Source organism: Triticum aestivum, chromosome 1A, assembly GCF_018294505.1.
Source record: "Triticum aestivum cultivar Chinese Spring chromosome 1A, IWGSC CS RefSeq v2.1, whole genome shotgun sequence".
Classification (NCBI taxonomy): Eukaryota; Viridiplantae; Streptophyta; class Magnoliopsida; order Poales; family Poaceae; genus Triticum; species Triticum aestivum.
This window is the reverse complement of record NC_057794.1, coordinates 519955440-519973984: the sequence shown is the minus strand read 5'-3', so window position 1 is coordinate 519973984 and position 18545 is coordinate 519955440.

Below are 18545 nucleotides of genomic sequence, written 5' to 3'. Positions count from 1 at the left end.
TAATTCCCAAGAACTATATCTTTGACCAGCCTTCTAAACATCAAAAACTTGTATGACATTCATACATGAGCTAGATATTCCAGTCATCTTTCTTTCTGCCTTTATACTTCTAACAGTTTAACTTTTAGTATTTCCTACTCGCTAAAGAAGCACCCAACTTAAGAGTGCCGTTAGCCCCAGACTTCCTAGGCGTGTAAGTCATACTAACACCCTTTAGACACTTCCTTTCTTTTAAGTTGTTCTTTTATTCACCTTTCATCATATGATAGGCATTCTTCTAGATCCCTCTCTTATCAGTCTAATGCATAGTGAACACTTTACTAATAATTTGCAAACAAACATTGCTTTGGATATTTTATATCTTTCAGCCTTTGTTTGTATCTGAAAATTAATTTTCAGTTCCATGAATATCACATAACTATCCCAAACTTTCAAAGTTCAAGTTTCATGGAAGCAAACATATTGCACTTGACCGCGACGGAATTCTAGCTTTTGGATCGAAGGACGAGAGTCTCATCATCCATTGCATTTAGCGGGAGTATACGGAAAGCATGCGATAGGACAAAGTCCTTCTCGGCACTTGAGGACAATCCTCACATTATGTTACCAATCGTAAAGTTTTAACCAGATATTTAACAGCTATTCAATTTTAACAGGGAAGGTGAAAACATGATCCATTATTCTACAACTATTTTGCAAGAAACACTTAGACAATGTTCATAATTAATTGCATAGAGAATTAAACCTGTTAATTCAACAGTGCACTGCCACTCAAATCAATATCTCTCATAATCTAGAGTGATTCAAGATCCATATTTCTATTCGATGCCATTGACAGGTTCATCATTGATGACACGAATTTCAATCGGTAGGCCAACTTGCCGATCACATCTCTATGTGATTCTTGTTCATCTTTCGATGGGCGTGTTCCGAGCTCAGGACTCTCCTACCTGAACTTCAAAGACAACCAAGTGATCTTGCTGTGAGGTCTGACCTCACCCGCCTCATTCCTCTCGATTCGTTCGTGCTCATGTGTACATGGCGCACCCCGAAAAGATGCGAATTTCATACGGTGCTACACTTGGGTGAACACTAACTACTTTGAAATTTTAAGTGAGACATCACCCTAATAAAAAACGACTACCGTGCAATCAAGAAGGGTGCATCATAAGGGATAAACATCTCAGGCAATTCATAATAGCATGATATGGTAAAGCCCTTTACGACGGAGAAGTCTTTCATTCCTTCGTCTTCGGCATTTGCGTCGGTGTTCACCTTCATGAAGATTGCCACCACCTTATCAATGCACCAGATAATACTTCTATCTCTATAGCTAACAAAATAAGTGCATTACTTAAGGTTGACACGCAAGTCATTTAAGTGACAATCATATGGCTCCAGCCATCATGCCGAATCATGACATGCATGTCATGTTAATTACATTATATAGTCATCTCATACATAATCCAATTATTATGAGCACTGCTATACCACATCACATGCACATGCAAACCCTCCTGCAAAACCAAGTTAGACGTTTCTAATCGATTCATGCAAAAACTTGTTTTTCGTGGCTTCTAAGGTTTCAAAACAAACCGAAGATACCAACGTCCATCATCAAGTATGATAATTCAAGTCGCTAGATTATATTTGCGGGGTGTATGAAGCACAAGATAATAAAATCTCGAACCCCATACTAAACTTCATCATACGCATGACCCCCGTGCAGATCATATCTGCATTGCCCTTTTGTCTGTGAAATTTCATCTTTCTTTCTAACTATGGTGGATTTCAACGAACTATTAGCACTTCGCTGATCAATCAGGATCGCGGATTGCCAAAACATTGAAAATCCACCATACCGTTATCAAGATCAGAAATATGCAAATTCCAGGGAAGCAACTGTTGGGGAACGTAGTAATTTCAAAAAAATTCCTACGCACACGCAAGATCATGGTGATGCATAGCAACGAGAGGGGAGAGTGTGTCCATGTACCCTCGTAGACCAAAAGCGGAAGCGTTAGCACAACGCGGTTGATGTAGTCATACGTCTTCACAATCCGACCGATCAAGCACCGAACGCACGACACCTCCGAGTTCTGCACACGTTCAACTCGATGACGTCCCTCGAACTCCGATACAGCCGAGCTTTGAGGGAGAGTTCCGTCAGCACGACGACGTGGTGATGATGATGATGTTCTACCGACGCAAAGCTTCGCCTAAGCACCGCTACGATATGACCGAGGTGGATTATGGTGGAGGGGGGCACCGCACACGGCTAAAAGATCTAAGAGATCAATTGTTGTGTCTATGGGGTGTCCCCCTCCTCCATATATAAAGGGGGAGGAGCAGGGGGTCGGCCAAGAGGAGGAGGCGCGCCCAAGGGGGGGGGGCAATCCTACTCCAAGTAGGTTTTGCCCCCTATCCTATTCAAACTAGGAGAAGGGGAAAGGAGGAGGTGGCGAGAAGGAAGGAGAAGGGGGGCGCCACCCCCTTCCCTTTCCCAATTCGGATTGGGGCAAGGGGGTCACGCGCCACCTCCAGCTGCCTCTCCTCTTCCACCACTCTGGGTCCATGAGGCCCAATAACCCCCGGGGGGATTCCGGTAACCCCCCGGTACTCCGGTATATATCCGATAACCCCCGGAACTATTCCGATGTCCGAATATAGTCGTCAAATATATAAATCTTCATGTCTCGACCATTTCGAGACTCCTCGTCATGTCCATGATCACATCCGGGACTCTGAACTACCTTCGGTACATCAAAACACATAAACTCATAATATAACCGTCATCAAACTTTAAGCGTGCGGACCCTACGGGTTCGAGAGCTATGTAGACATGACCGAGACATGTCTCCGGTCAATAACCAATAGCGGAACCTGGATGCTCATGTTGGCTCCTACATATTCTACGAAGATCTTTATCGATCAAACCGTATAACAACATACGTTGTTCCCTTTGTCACCGGTATGTTACTTGCCCAAGATTCGATCGTCGGTATCTCAATACCTAGTTAAATCTCGTTACTGGCAAGTCTCTTTACTCGTTCCATAATACATCATCCAGCAACTAACTCATTAGTTGCAATGCTTGCAAGGCTTAAGTGATGTGTATTACCGAGTGGGCTGATACGTCCATTTTGCATCATGCTTTTATATCGATATTTATTGCATTATGGACTATTATTACACATTATGTCACAATACTTATGCTTGTTTACAAGGTTTCCATAAAGAGGGAGAATGCCGGCAGCTGGGATTCTGGGCTAGAAAAGGAGCAAATATTAGAGACCAATTCTGCACAGCTCCAAATGTCCCGAAACTTCACGGAAGACGTTTTCAGAATATATAAAAAATACTCAGTGGAAGAAGTTCATCGGGGGCCACACCCTGCCCACGAGGGTGGGGGCGCGCCCTACCCCCCTGGGCGCGCCCCCCTACCCTGTGGGCCCCCTGGTGGCCCTCCGATGGCCATCTTCTGCTATATGAGGTCTTTCGATGAGAAAAAAATCATAAGCCATCTTCTCGGACGAAACTCCGCCGCCACGAGGCGGAACCTTGGCGGAACCAATCTAGGGCTCTGGCAGAGCTGTTCTGCCCAGGAAACTTCCCTCCGGGAGGGGGAAATCATCGCCATCATCATCACCAACGCTCCTCTCATCGGGAGATGGCAATCTCCATCGGGAGAGGGCAATCTCCTCTCAAAACCCTAGTTCATCTCTTGTATCCAATTCTTGTCTCCAAGTCCGGGATTGGTACCTGTGGGTTGCTAGTAGTGTTAATTACTCCTTGTAGTTGATGCTAGTTTGTTTATTTGGTGGAAGATCATATGTTCAGATCATATATGCATATTAATACCCATCTGATTATGAACATGAATATGCTTCATGAGTAGTTACGTTTGTTCCTGAGGACATGGGAGAAGTTTTGCTATTAGTAGTCATGTGAATTTGGTCTTCGTTCGATATTTTGATGAGATGTATGTTGTCATCCCTCTAGTGGTGTCATGTGAACGTCGACTACATGACACTTCACCATTGTTTGGGCCTAGAGGAAGGCATTGGGGAGTAATAAGTAGATGATGGGTTGCTAGAGTGACAGAAGCTTAAACCCTAGTTTATGCGTTGCTTCGTAAGGGGCTGATTTGGATCCATATGTTTCATGCTATGGTTAGGTTTACCTTAATACTTTTGTTGTAGTTGCAGATGCTTGCAATAGAGGTTAATCATAAGTGAGATGCTTGTCCATGTAAGGACAGTACCCAAGCACAAGTCCACCCACATATCAGATTATCCAAGTGCCGAACGCGAATCGTATGAACGTGATGAAAACTAGCTTGATGATATTCCCATGTGTCCTCGGGAGCGCTTTTCTCTATATAAGAGTTTGTCCAGGCTTGTCCTTTGCTCTAAAAAGGATTGGGCCACCTTGCTGCACTTTATTTACTTTTGTTACTTGTTGCTCGTTACAAATTATCCTATCACAAAATTATCTATTACCACTTATTTCAGTATTTGTAGAGAATACCTTGCTGGAAACCGCTTATCATTTCTTTCTGCTCCTCGTTGGGTTCGACACTCTTACTTATCGAAAGGACTACGATAGATCCCCTATACTTGTGGGTCATCAAGACTCTTTTCTAGTGCCATTGCCGGGGAGTGAAGCGCCTTTGGTAGGTGGAATTTGGTAAGGAAAAATTTATATAGTGTGATGAAATTTACTATCACTTGTTACTATGGAGAGTAATCCTCTGAGGGGCTTGTTCGGGGTATCTTCACCCCGACCAGTAGAGCAAAGAGTTGCTCCTCAACCTACTGAACCTACTAAAAATGAAAATGTCTGCTTTGAAATTCCTTCAGGTATGATAGAAAAACTGCTAGCTATTCCTTTTGTAGGAGATGGAACAAAGCATCCTGATGAGCATCTAATATATGTGGATGAAGTTTGTGGATTATTTAAGCTTGCAGGTGTACCCAGAGATGCTGTTAAGAAGAAGGTCTTCCCTTTATCTTTGAAGGGAGATGCATCGACATGGTATAGGCTATGTGATGATATGGGGTCTTGGAACTACAAACGATTGAAATTGGAATTTCATCAAAACTTTTATCCTATGCATCTTGTTCATCGTGATCGCAATTATATATATAATTTTTGGCCTCTGAAGGAGAAAGCATCGCTCAAGCTTGGGGGAGGCTTCAATCAATGTTATATTCATGCCACAATCATGAGCTCTCAAGAGAAATGATTATTCAAAAATTTTATGCTCGACTTTCTGATAGCAATCGCACCATGCTTGATACTTCTTGTGATGGCTCTTTTATGATGAAGACTATTGAATTCAAATGGGATTTATTAGAAAGGATTAAACGCAACTCTGAAGATTGGGACCTCGACAAAGGTAAGGAGTCAGGTATGACACCTAAGTTTGATTGTGTTAAGTCTTTTATGGATACCGATGTTTTCCGTAAATTTAGCACTAAATATGGACTTGACTCTGAGATAGTAGCTTCTTTCTATGAATCTTTTGCTACTTATATTGATCTCCCCAAGGAGAAGTGGTTTAAATATCATCCTCCCATAGAAGTAAAAGTAGTTGCACCTATTAAAGTTGAAGAAAAGGTTATCACTTATAATGATCTTGTTGTTCCTACTTCTTATGTTGAGAAACCACCTTTCCCTGTTAGGATAAAGGATCATGCTAAAGCTTCAATTGTGGTTCGTAAAATCAATATTAAAACTTATACACCTCTTGAGCAAGTTAAAGTTGAACCTAATATTGATATTGTTAAAGATCTCTTATCTGATAATATTGATGGGCATGTTATTTATTTTTGTGATGAAACTGCTAGAATTGCTAAACTGTGTGCTAAAGATAAACCTAGACATGTGGTAGGCATGCCTGTTATTTCTGTTAAAAAAGGAGATCATTGTTATCATGGCTTATGTGATATGGGTGCTAAAAGAGGTAGCAAGAAGGATTTCTGGCGCCGTTGCCGGGGAGGTCTACGCAAAAGTCAACATACCAAGTACCCATCACATACCCTTATCTCCCGCATTACATTATTTGCCATTTGCCTCTTGTTTTCCTCTCCCCCCCCATTCACCCTTGCCGTTTTATTCGCCCTCTCTCTCTCTATCCTCCCTCTCTTTCTCTATTTGCCCCTTTTTGTCCGCTTGCTTTTTGTTTGCTTGTGTGTTAGTTTGCTTATTTATCGCGATGGCTCAAGATAATACTAAATTGGGTGACTTCACCAATACCAACAACAATGATTTTATTAGCACTCCGATTGCTCCTCTTACTGATGCTGAATCTTGTAAAATTAATGCTGCTTTGCTGAATCTTGTCATGAAAGATCCGTTCTCCGGCCTTCCTAGTGAAGATGCCGCTACCCATCTAAATAGCTTCGTTTATTTGTGTGACATGCAAAAGAAGAAAGATGTTGATAATGATATTGTTAAATTGAAGCTATTTCCTTTTTCGCTTAGAGATCGTGCTAAAGCTTGTTTTTCGTCTTTGCCTAAAAATAGTATTGATTCATGGAATAAGTGCAAAGATGCTTTTATCTCTAAGTATTTTCCTACCGCTAAGATCATCTCTCTTAGAAACGATATTATGAATTTTAAGCAACTTGATCATGAACATGTTGCACAAGCTTGGGAGAGAATGAAATTAATGATACGTAATTGCCCTACTCATGGATTAAATTTGTGGATGAGTATACAAAATTTTTATGCCGGATTGAATTTTGCTTCTAGAAATCTTTTGGATTCAGCCGCGGGAGGCACTTTTATGGAAATCACTTTAGGAGAAGCAACTAAACTCCTAGATAATATTATGGTTAATTATTCTCAATGGCATACTGAAAGATCTACTAATAAAAAGGTGCATGCAATAGAAGAAATTAATGTTTTGAGTGGAAAGATGGATGAACTTATGAAATTATTTGCTAATAAGAGTGTTTCTTCTGATCCTAATGATATGCCCTTGTCTACTTTGATTGAGAATAATAATGAATCTATGGATGTGAATTTTGTTCGTAGGAACAATTTTGGTAGGAACGCGTATAGAGGAAATTTCAATCCTAGGCCTTATCCTAGTAATCCCTCTAATAATTATGGTAATTCCTACAACAATTCCTTTGAAAATTATAATAAGATGCCCTCTGATTTTGATTCTAATTTAAAGAATTTATTACTTCGCAAAAGAATTTTGAATGCTATGATTGAAGAAAAATTGCTTAAGATTGATGATTTGGCTAGGAACATTGATAGAATTGCTCTTGATGATGATTCTTTAAAACTTAGATCTATTCCACCTAAGCATGATATCAATGAGTCTCTCAAAGCCATGAGAATTTCCATTGACGAGTGCAAAGAAAGAACCGCTAGGATGCGTGCTAAGAAAGATGCCTTTATAAAAGCGTGTTCTTCTAGTTCCTATGAAAATAATGATGAAGATCTAAAAGTTATTGATGTGTCCACTATTAAATCTTTGTTTTGCAATATGAATCTTGATAATGATGGGACTGAATATGATCCACCTTTACCTAGAAGGCATTCCAAGAATTCTGAATCTTTTGATCTTGATGCTAAATTTGATAAAAGTGGGATTGAAGAAATTAAAACCCTAGATGTTGCTAAACCCACTATTATGGATTTAAAGGAATTTAACTATGAAAATTGCTCTTTGATTGATTGTATTTCCTTGTTTCAATCCGTGCTAAATTCTCCTCATGCTTATAGTCAAAATAAAGCGTTTACTAAACATATCATTGATGCATTGATGCAATCTTATGAAGAAAAACTTGAATTGGAAGTTTCTATCCCTAGAAAACTTTATGATGAGTGGGAACCAACTATTAAAATTAAAATTAAAGATCATGAATGCTATGCTTTATGTGATTTGGGTGCTAGTGTTTCCACGATTCCAAACACTTTGTGTGATTTGTTAGGTTTCCGTGATTTTGATGATTGCTCTCTAAACATGCACCTTGCGGATTCCACTATTAAGAAACCTATGGGAAGAATTAATGATGTTCTTATTGTTGCAAATAGGAATTATGTGCCCGTAGATTTTATTGTTCTTGACATAGATTGCAATCCTTCATGTCCTATTATTCTTGGTAGACCTTTCCTTAGAACGATTGGTGCAATTATTGATATGAAGGAAGGAAATATTAGATTCCAATTTCCGTTAAAGAAAGGCATGGAACACTTTACTAGAAATAAAATTAAATTACCTTATGAATCTATTATGAGAGCCACTTATGGATTGCCTACTAAAGATGGCAATACCTAGATCTATTCTTTCTTATTATGCCTAGCTAGGGGCGTTAAACGATAGCGCTTGTTGGGAGGCAACCCAATTTTATTTTTATTCCTTGCTTTTTGCTCCTGTTTAGTAATAAATAAATTATTTAGACTCTGTTTTGGTTGTGTTTTTTTTGTGTTTAATTAGTGTTTGTGCCAAGTAGAACCGTTGGGAAGACTTGGGAAAGTCTTGTTGAACTTGCTGTAAAAAACAGAAACTTTAGCGCTCACGAGAACTGCTGTAATTTTTATTTGGAAAGTGATATTTATTTAATTATTTTTGAAGATGATTAATAGATAAATTCCTCACGTCCAGCAATTTATTTTAGAATTTTGGGGGTTCCAGATCTTGCGCTAGCTACAGATTACTACAGAATGTTCTGTTTTTGACAGATTCTGTTTTTCGTGTGTTGTTTGCTTATTTTGATGAATCTATGGCTAGTAAAATAGTTTATGAACCATAGAGAAGTTGGAATACAGTAGGTATAACACCCATATAAATAAAGAATGATTTAATTACAGTACCTTGAAGTGGTCTTTTGTTTTCTTTAGCTAACGGAGCTCACGAGATTTTCTACTTTAAGTTTTGTGTTGTGAAATTTTCAAGTTTTGGGTAAAGATTTGATGGATTATGGAACAAGGAGTGGCAAGAGCCTAAGCTTGGGGATGCCCATGGAACCCCCAAGATAATCTAAGGACACCTAAAAGCCAAAGCTTGGGGATTCCCGGAAGGCATCCCCTCTTTCGTCTACTTCTATCGGTAACTTTACTTGGAGCTATATTTTTATTCGCCACATGATATGTGTTTTGCTTGGAGCGTCTTGTATGATTTGAGTCTTTGCTTATTAGTTTTCCACAATCATCCTTGTTGTACACATCTTTTGAGAGCGCCATACATGATTTGGAATTTGTTAGAATACTCTATGTGCTTCGCTTATATCTTTTGAGTTATAAAATTTTGCTCTAGTGCTTCACTTATATCTTTTAGAGCACGGTGGTGGATTTGTTTTATAGAAACTATTAATCTCTCATGCTTCACTTAGATTATTATGAGAGTCTTAATAGCATGGTAATTTGCTTAAAATCCTAATATGCTTGGTATGCAAGATTAATAATAAAACTTTCTTATGAGTGTGTTCAATACTAAGAGAAGTTTGATGCTTGATGATTGTTTTGAGACATGGAGGTAATAATATCAAAGTCGTGCTAGTTGAGTAGTTGTGAAATTGAGAAATACTTGTGTTTAGGTTTCCAAGTCCCGTAGCATGCACGTATGGTAAACGTTATGCAACAAATTTGAAACATGAGGTGTTATTTGATTGTCTTCCTTATGAGTGGTGGTCGGGGACGAGCGATGGTCTTTTCCTACCAATCTACCCCCCTAGGAGCATGCGCGTAGTACCGAGGTTTTTGATGACTTGTAGATTTTTTCAATAAGTATGTGAGTTCTTTATAACTAATGTTGAGTCCATGGATTATACGCACTCTCACCCTTCCATCCTTGCTAGCCTCTTCGGTACCGTGCATTGCCCTTTCTCACATTGAGAGTTGGCGCAACCTTCGCCGGTGCATCCAAACCCCGTGATATGATACGCTCTTTCACACATAAACCTCCTTATATCTTCCACAAAACAGCCACCATACCTACCTATTATGGCATTTCCATAGCCATTCCGAGATATATTGCCATGCAACTTTCCATCATTCCGTTCATCATGACACATTCATAATTGTCATATTGCTTAGCATGATCATGTAGTTGACATAGTATTTGTGGCAAAGCCACCGTTCATAATTCTTTCAAACATGTCACTCTTGGTTCATTGCATATCCCGGTACACCGCCGGAGGCATTCATATAGAGTCATCTTTGTTCTAGTATCGAGTTGTAATCATTGAGTTGTAAATAAATAGAAGTGTGATGATCATCATTTTCTAGAGCATTGTCCCAAGTGAGGAATATAAAAAAAGAGGAAAGGCCATAAAAAGAGAAGGCCCAAAAAAATGAGAGAAAAAGAGAGAAGGGACAATGTTACTATCCTTTGCCACACTTGTGCTTCAAAGTAGCATCATAATCCTCATGTTAGAGAGTCTCTTGTTTTGTCACTTTCATATACTAGTGGGAAATTTTCATTATAGAACTTGGCTTGTATATTCCAACAATGGGCCTCCTCAAGTGCCCTGGGTCTTCGTGAACAAGCAAGTTGGATGCACACCCACTAGTTTCTTTTGTTGAGCGTTCATACATTTATAGCTCTAGTGCATCCGTTGCATGGCAATCCCTACTCCTTGCATTAACATCAATCGGTGGGCATCTCCATAGCCCATTGATTAGCCTCGTTGATGTGAGACTTCCTCCTTTTTTGTCTTCTCCACATAACCCCCCTCATTATATTCTATTCCACCTATAGTGCTATGTCCATGGCTTGCGCTCATATATTGCGTGAAAGTTCATAGGTTAGAGATTACTAAAGTATGAAACAATTGCTTGGCTTGTCATCGGGGTTGTGCATGATGATAGCATTCTTGTGTGATGAAAATGAAACATGACTTAACCATATGATTTTGTAGGGATGAACTTTCTTTGGCCATGTTATTTTGAGAAGACATAATTGCTTAGTTAGTATGCTTGAAGTATTATCATTTTTATGTCAATATGAACTTTTGTCTTGAATCTTTCGGATCTGAATATTCATACCATAATTAAGAAGAATTACATTAAAATTATGCCAAGTAGCACTCCGCATCAGAAATTCTGTTTTTATCATTTACCTACTCGAGGACGAGCAGGAATTAAGCTTGGGGATGCTTGATATGTCTCCAATGTATCTATAATTTTTGATTGCTCCATGCTATATTATCTACTGTTTTGGACATTATTGGGCTTTATTATCCACTTTTATATTATTTTTGGGACTAACCTATTAACCGGAGGCCCAGCCCAGAATTGCTGTTTTAGGGTTTCAAAGAAAAGGAATATCAAACGGAGTCCAAACGGAATGAAACCTTCGGGAATGTGATTTTCTCACCGAATACAACTCAGGAGACTTGGACCCTACGTCAAGCCAACTAACAGGAGGCCACGAGATAGGGGGCGCGCCTGCCCCCCCCCCCCCCCAGGCGAGCCCTCCACCCTTGTGGGCCCCCTGTTGCTCCACCGACGTACTCCTTCCTCCTATATATACCTACGTACCCCCAAATGATCAGAACAGGAGCCAAAACCCTAATTCCACCGCCGTAACTTTCTGTATCCACGAGATCCCATCTTGGGGCCTCTTCCAGAGCTCCACCGGAGGGGGCATCGATCATGGAGGGCTTCTACATCAACACCATAGTCTCTCCGATGAAGTGTGAGTAGTTTACTTCAGACCTAAGGGTCCATAGTTAGTAGCTAGATGGCTTCTTCTCTCTTTTTGGATCTCAATACAATGTTCTCCCCCTCTCTTGTGGAGATCTATTCGATGTAATATTCTTTTTGCGGTGTGTTTGTTGAGACCGATGAATTGTGGGTTTATGATCAAGTCTATCTATGAATAATATTTGAATCTTCTCTGAATTCTTTTATGTATGATTGGTTATCTTTGCAAGTCTCTTCGAATTATCAGTTTGGTTTGGCCTACTAGATTGATCTTTCTTGCAATGGGAGAAGTGCTTAGGTTTGGGTTCAATCTTGCGGTGTCCTTTCCCGGTGACAATAAGGGCAGCAAGGCATGTATTATATTGTTGCCATCGAGGATAACAAGATGGGGTTTTCTTAATATTGCATGAGTCTATCCCTCTACATCATGTCATCTTGCTTAAGGCGTTACTCTGTTTTTAACTTAATACTCTAGATGCATGCTGGATAGCGGTCGATGAGTGGAGTAATAGTAGTAGATGCAGGCAGGAGTCGGTCTACTTGTCTCGGACGTGATGCCTATATACATGATCATACCTAGATATTCTCATAACTATGCTCAATTCTGTCAATTGCTCAACAGTAATTTGTTCACCCACGGTAGAATACTTATGCTCTCGAGAGAAGCCACTAGTGAAACATATGGCCCCGGGTCTATCTTTATCATATTAATCTCCTACTACTTAGTTATTTACTTTGCCTTTATTTTACTTTGCATCTTTATCATAAAATACCAAAAAATATTATCTTATCATATCTATCAGATCTCACTCTCGTAAGTGGCCCCATAGGGATTAACAACCCCTATTTGTGTTGTTTGCGAGGATTTATTTGTTTTGTGCAGGTACGAGAGACTCGCGCGTAGCCTCCTACTGGATTGATACCTTGGTTCTCAAAAACTGAGGGAAATACTTACGCTACTTTGCTGCATCACCCTTCCTCTTCCGGGAAAACCAACGCAGTGCTAAAAGAGGTAGCAACTTCTACTGCAAACAGACTGGTCACTGGAAGCGGAACTGCCCCAAGTATTTGGCGGATAAGAAAGATGGCAAGGTGAACAAAGGTATATGTGATATACATGTTATTGATGTGTACCTTACTAATGCTCACAGTAGCACCTGGGTATTTGATACTGGTTCTGTTGCTAATATTTGCAACTCGAAACAAGGACTACGGATTAAGCAAAGATTGGCTAAGGACGAGGTGACGATGAGCGTGGGAAATGGTTCCAAAGTCGATGTGATCGCAGTCGGCACGCTACCTCTACATCTACCTTCGGGATTAGTTTTAGACCTGAATAATTGTTATTTGGTGCCAGCATTGAGCATGAACATTATACCTGGATCTTGTTTGATGCGAGACGGTTATTCATTTAAATCAGAGAATAATGGTTGTTCTATTTATATGAGTAATATCTTTTATGGTCATGCAACCTTGAAGAGTGGTCTATTCTTATTGAATCTCGATAGTAGTGATACACATATTCATAATATTGAAGCCAAAAGATGCAGAGTTGATAATGATAGTGCAACTTATTTGTGGCACTGCCGTTTAGGTCATATTGATGTAAAGCGCATGAAGAAACTCCATATTGATGGACTTTTGGAACCACTTGATTATGAATCACTTGGTACTTGCGAACCGTGCCTCATGGGCAAAATGACTAAAACGCCGTTCTTCGGAACTATGGAGCGAGCAACAGATTTGTTGGAAATCATACATACAGATATATGTGGTCCGATGAATGTTGAGGCTCGCGGCGGGTATCGTTATTTTCTCACCTTCACAGATGATTTAAGCAGATATGGGTAGCAAGGCCGAGTCGAAGGTGAAGTTGAAAAGTTTGAAACATTGACAGGTGAAGGTGAAGTTGAAGTTGAAAAGCTTGAAGGTTAAGTAGATATGGGTATATCTACTTAATGAAACATAAATCTGAAACATTTGAAAAGTTCAAAGAATTTCAGAGTGAAGTTGAAAATCATCGTAACAAGGAAATAAAGTTTCTACGATCTGATCGTGGCGGAGAATATTTGAGTTACGAGTTTGGTATTCATTTGTGTCCCATGTTCTAGGAACGTGGGTCCCCAGACTTGCCTGCCTGCGGCCCACGGCGTGGCCAAGCAGCAGGCCGTACGGCCCATCTTCACCAACAAGGCACCCAAGACCCTCGCGAGGGGCCAAGCCTCTCGAGGCGGACGATGCAAGACCTCTTCTGGAGTGGCCTATCTAGGAAGGCTCATGAGGAGCAGAGATATCAAGGCAGGGCAAACCTAACGAGGCTCTCGTGACGTAAGCCATGACGATTGACACCAGGCGGGCGCCAGCGCATGCAGCGTCCTTGTTTCCCCTTTGGTGCAAAGGAGGCAAGCATAGCCTCGGAGTACCGAGGCCTCACGCAAAGGTTGCCATTTCGGTGCAACAAGACCAAGACCAGAAGGACGGCAAGACGGAGGTCATCGTGGAGCCCAAGACGGCGTCACCCCAGAGCCTTTCACAGGCGCAGACTACCTTTTGTCACGATAGCTTGTACTAGCTGTCCCCCTTCAAATTAGCCCACCATTGTTGGCTCCCTTCCCGCTCAATATTTGGGAAGAGGACCAGGGCCTATATAAGTAGAGCTAGCCACCATAGTAGAGGGGAGATCGGATCGGACCTAGAGAGATCGGATCGGACCCAGAGATACACACAAGTCCGAAAGCACAAGAACACCTCAACCTCGGGAGGTTGTTCTTCCCTTGTATTGTTCATCATCAGCCCGTGAGGCAATCCACCACCACCACACTGGAGTAGGGTATTGCACCACAACGGTGGCCCGAACCAGTATAAACTCCGTGTCTTTCTGTCTTGTGAGTTCGTCGAGTTCGTCCGCAAGATCTTAGCGAGCTAGAGCATAGATCGGTAGGAGGGAAAGACTTCGCGCGCACCCCAGTGTTCGAACCATAAGGGTTTGCCGGAACCCCACATCTGACATTTGGCGCGCCGGGTAGGGGTGCGCCGTAGTTTCCCTTCTGTCGGTTCGTTGCTCTGTCGCTCCGTCGTCTCCATGGCGGACACTCGCCGTGCTCGAGCTGAGTGTCGGGCTGCCGCAAATGCTGCCGTAGGCGGGTCACCTTGTTGCTCTCCGTCACCCGCTGCCAACGCTGCCACCGGCCCGGCGGGGAACGAGAAGCAGGCATCCTCGCTGCATCCTTCAGTGCGGTAAGACGGCCGCACCGCTACTCCATCACTCACCCCTGCTGGTTCTTCGTCTCATGCGCACCGTGCTCCCGTGGAGGCACGGGCCGCGCTCATCGTGGAGAACGAGCTCCTGCATTACCGCCCCGTCGACTACCTCTATGAGGAGTGGCTTGACCACGTCGCCGAGCTTGTTCGTGCCGCGGGGGGCTCTCCTACACCGTCCCACTCTCTACCTCCCCCTCAACCAGTCGCAGGCGACGGGGCTCATGGCATGCCTCCACTACCTCGACCCCAAGACGGTGCCTTGGCACCAAGGCGCACGCCTCCGCAGCGTGATCCACCGCGCCTGGCACCCACGCGTGAACAAAGAAGTTGTCAAGAAATCCCGCGGCCGTGAGAAGCTGCACTGGCGCTCCCAGCGCCACCTCGTCAAGACCGCATGTCGCGTGAGTGGCGCAGCACGGACCTCGCCAAGACCAAGCTCCGCCTCAGAAGTGGGCCCCGACGACCACGGCTGGCTGTCGTGCCTTCACCCCTGAACTGCGTAGCGTTGCCTGGCTAAGCAAGTTCAAGACAGATCTACCTCCTCGATACGACGGCACCGCCGACCCCGCGGAGTTCTTGCAGCTCTATGAGTTGAGCATCAAAGCAGCCAACGGCGATGAAAAAGTCATGGCGAACTGGTTTCCCATGGCTCTCAAGGATGGGGCCCGCTCTTGGCTCCTGAACCTGCAGCACGGTCGATCTCCTCCTAGAACGAGATGCGCGACCGCTTCCTCGCCAACTTCCAGGGCACTTGTGACCGCCCACCGGCCGCGGGCGATCTATGCCGCATCAAGCAACAGCCAGGAGAGACCCTCCAGAAGTACATCCAGCGCTTCAACAACACCCGCCTCAAGATCCCCAAGGTCACGGACGAGGCCATCATCTCTGCGTCCGATGGCGTCCGCCGCGTCAAGATGAAGGAAGAGCTTGCTATCCACGAGGAGCTCTGCACATCTCAGGAGCTGTTCAACCTGGCGACCAAGTGCGCAAGAGCTGAGGAGGGGCGCCTCTCTCTCCTTGAGCTGCCAGCTGCAAGAGTGGAGGAGAAGAAGGCCAAGGCCAAGGACGTGAAGCGCAAAGAGGCAGTAGTGCTCGCAGTGGAGCCCGACACCAAGCGAGGCAGAGATCAGCCTGAATCGTCCAAGAACAGCCGACTGTTCTGCGCCTTCCACAACCTGAACACCCACAACACCAGCGACTGCCAAGAGCTCAGAGCCATACGGGAAGGAAGCTATGGTCAACGCTCCAAGCGCAACGATCGGGGCTACGGCCGCGGAGGAGGGCACGGAGGCGAACGCTGGGACAACTGTGGCCCGCGCCAGGAGTGGCGTGACCGGCCTCGTGAGGACCGCTGGCAGGACCAACCTCGCGAGGGCGCCTAGAGGGACCCACCTGGTGAGGATCGCCCCAAGGCAACGCCGGTCTTCCCCCGTTGCCGCCACCAAGAAGGAACAACGACCACCACCAGGACGAGGGGGCTGGGGGCTTCCAGGAGCCGTGTGCGATCGCTTGCATCTTGGGCGGTGCTCAGGCCCTAGCCTCTCAGCGCATCTTCAAACAGTTCACTCGCGAGGTGAACACGGCGGTCCCCAAGCTCGAGGCCATGCACCCGCTCAGGTGGTCCCAATGCACCATCACCTTCGACTCGGCCGACCAGCTCAAGTGTGCAGCCACCACTGGCGCACTCCCTATGTTGTGCTCCCAAGTCATCAGCAATGTGCAAGTCACCAAGACTCTCATCAACGGCGGCACAGGACTCAACGTCCTATCCGTCGACACATTCGACAACCTCCAAGTGCCCTATGAGCAGCTCCAGCCAACCAAGCCTTTCTCAGGAGTGACTGGCGGTTCCACCACACCGATAGGGCAAGTCCGCCTGTCTGTCACCTTCGGGGAGCGCAAGAACTACCGCACCGAGCTCATCGACTTCGACGTCGCGCACATCTGCCTGTCGTACAATGCCATCCTCGGGTATCCAGCCCTGGCCAAGTTCATGGCAGTCACTCACCACGGCTACTGTTGGAAATATGCCCTAGAGGCAATAATAAATTAGTTATTATTATATTTCCTTGTTCATGATAATTGTTTATTATCCATGCTAGAATTATATTGATAGGAAACTCAGATACATGTGTGGATACATAGACAACACCATGTCCCTAGTAAGCCTCTAGTTGACTAGCTCGTTGATCAATAGATGGTTACGGTTTCCTAACCATGGACATTGGATGTCATTGATAACGGGATCACATCATTAGGAGAATGATGTGATGGACAAGACCCAATCCTAAGCCTAGCACAAGATCATGTAGTTCGTATGCTAAAGCTTTTCTAATGTCAAGTATGATTTCCTTAGACCATGAGATTGTGCAACTCCCGGATACCGTAGGAGTTCTTTGGGTGTGCCAAACATCACAACGTAACTGGGTGGCTATAAAGGTACACTACAGGTATCTCTGAAAGTGTCTGTTGGGTTGGCACGAATCGAGACTGGGATTTGTCACTCCGTGTGACGGAGAGGTATCTCTGGGCCCACTCGGTAGGACATCATCATAATGTGCACAATGTGATCAAGGAGTTGATCACGAGATGATGTGTTACGGAATGAGTAAAGAGACTTGCTGGTAACGAGATTGAACAAGGTATCGGGATACCGACGATCGAATCTCGGGCAAGTATCGTACCGCTAGACAAAGGGAATTGTATACGGGATTGATTAAGTCCTTGACATCGTGGTTCATCCGATGAGATCATCGTGGAACATATGGGAGCCAACATGGGTATCCAGATCCCGTTGTTGGTTATTGACCAGAGAGTCATCTCGGTCATGTCTGCATGTCTCCCGAACCCGTAGGGTCTACACACTTAAGGTTCGATGACGCTAGGGTTATAGAGATATAAGTATGCGGTAACCCGAAAGTTGTTCCGAGTCCCGTATGAGATCTCGGACATCACGAGGAGTTCCGGAATGGTCCGGAGGTAAAGAATTATATATAGGAAGTGCTATTTTGGCTATCGGGACAAGTTTCGGGGTCACCGGTATTGTACCGGGACCACCGGAAGGGTCCCGGGGGTCCACCGGGTGGGGCCACCTGCCCCGGGGGGCCACATGGGCTGTAGGGGGTGCGCCTTGGCCTGTATGGGCCAAGGGCACCAGCCCCAAGAGGCCCATGCGCCAAGAGATAAGGGAAAGAAAGAGTCCTAAAGGGGGAAGGCACCTACAAGGTGCCTTGGGGAGGATGGACTCCTCCCTGGCCGCACCCTTCCTTGGAGGAAGGGCCAAGGCTGCGCCCCCCCCCCCTCTCCCTTGGCCCTATATATAGTGGGGGGAAGGGAGGGCAGCAACACCTAAGCCCTGGCGCCTCCCTCTCCCTCCCATGACACATCTCCCTCCTCCCGCAGCGCTTGGCGAAGCCCTGTTGGAATCCCGCTACTTCCACCATGCCGTCGTGCTGCTGGATCTCCATCAACCTCTCCTTCCCCCTTGCTGGATCAAGAAGGAGGAGACGTTGCTGCTCCGTACGTGTGTTGAACGCGGAGGTGCCGTCCGTTCGGCGCTAGGATCATCGGTGATTTGGATCACGACGAGTACGACTCCATCAACCCCGTTCTCT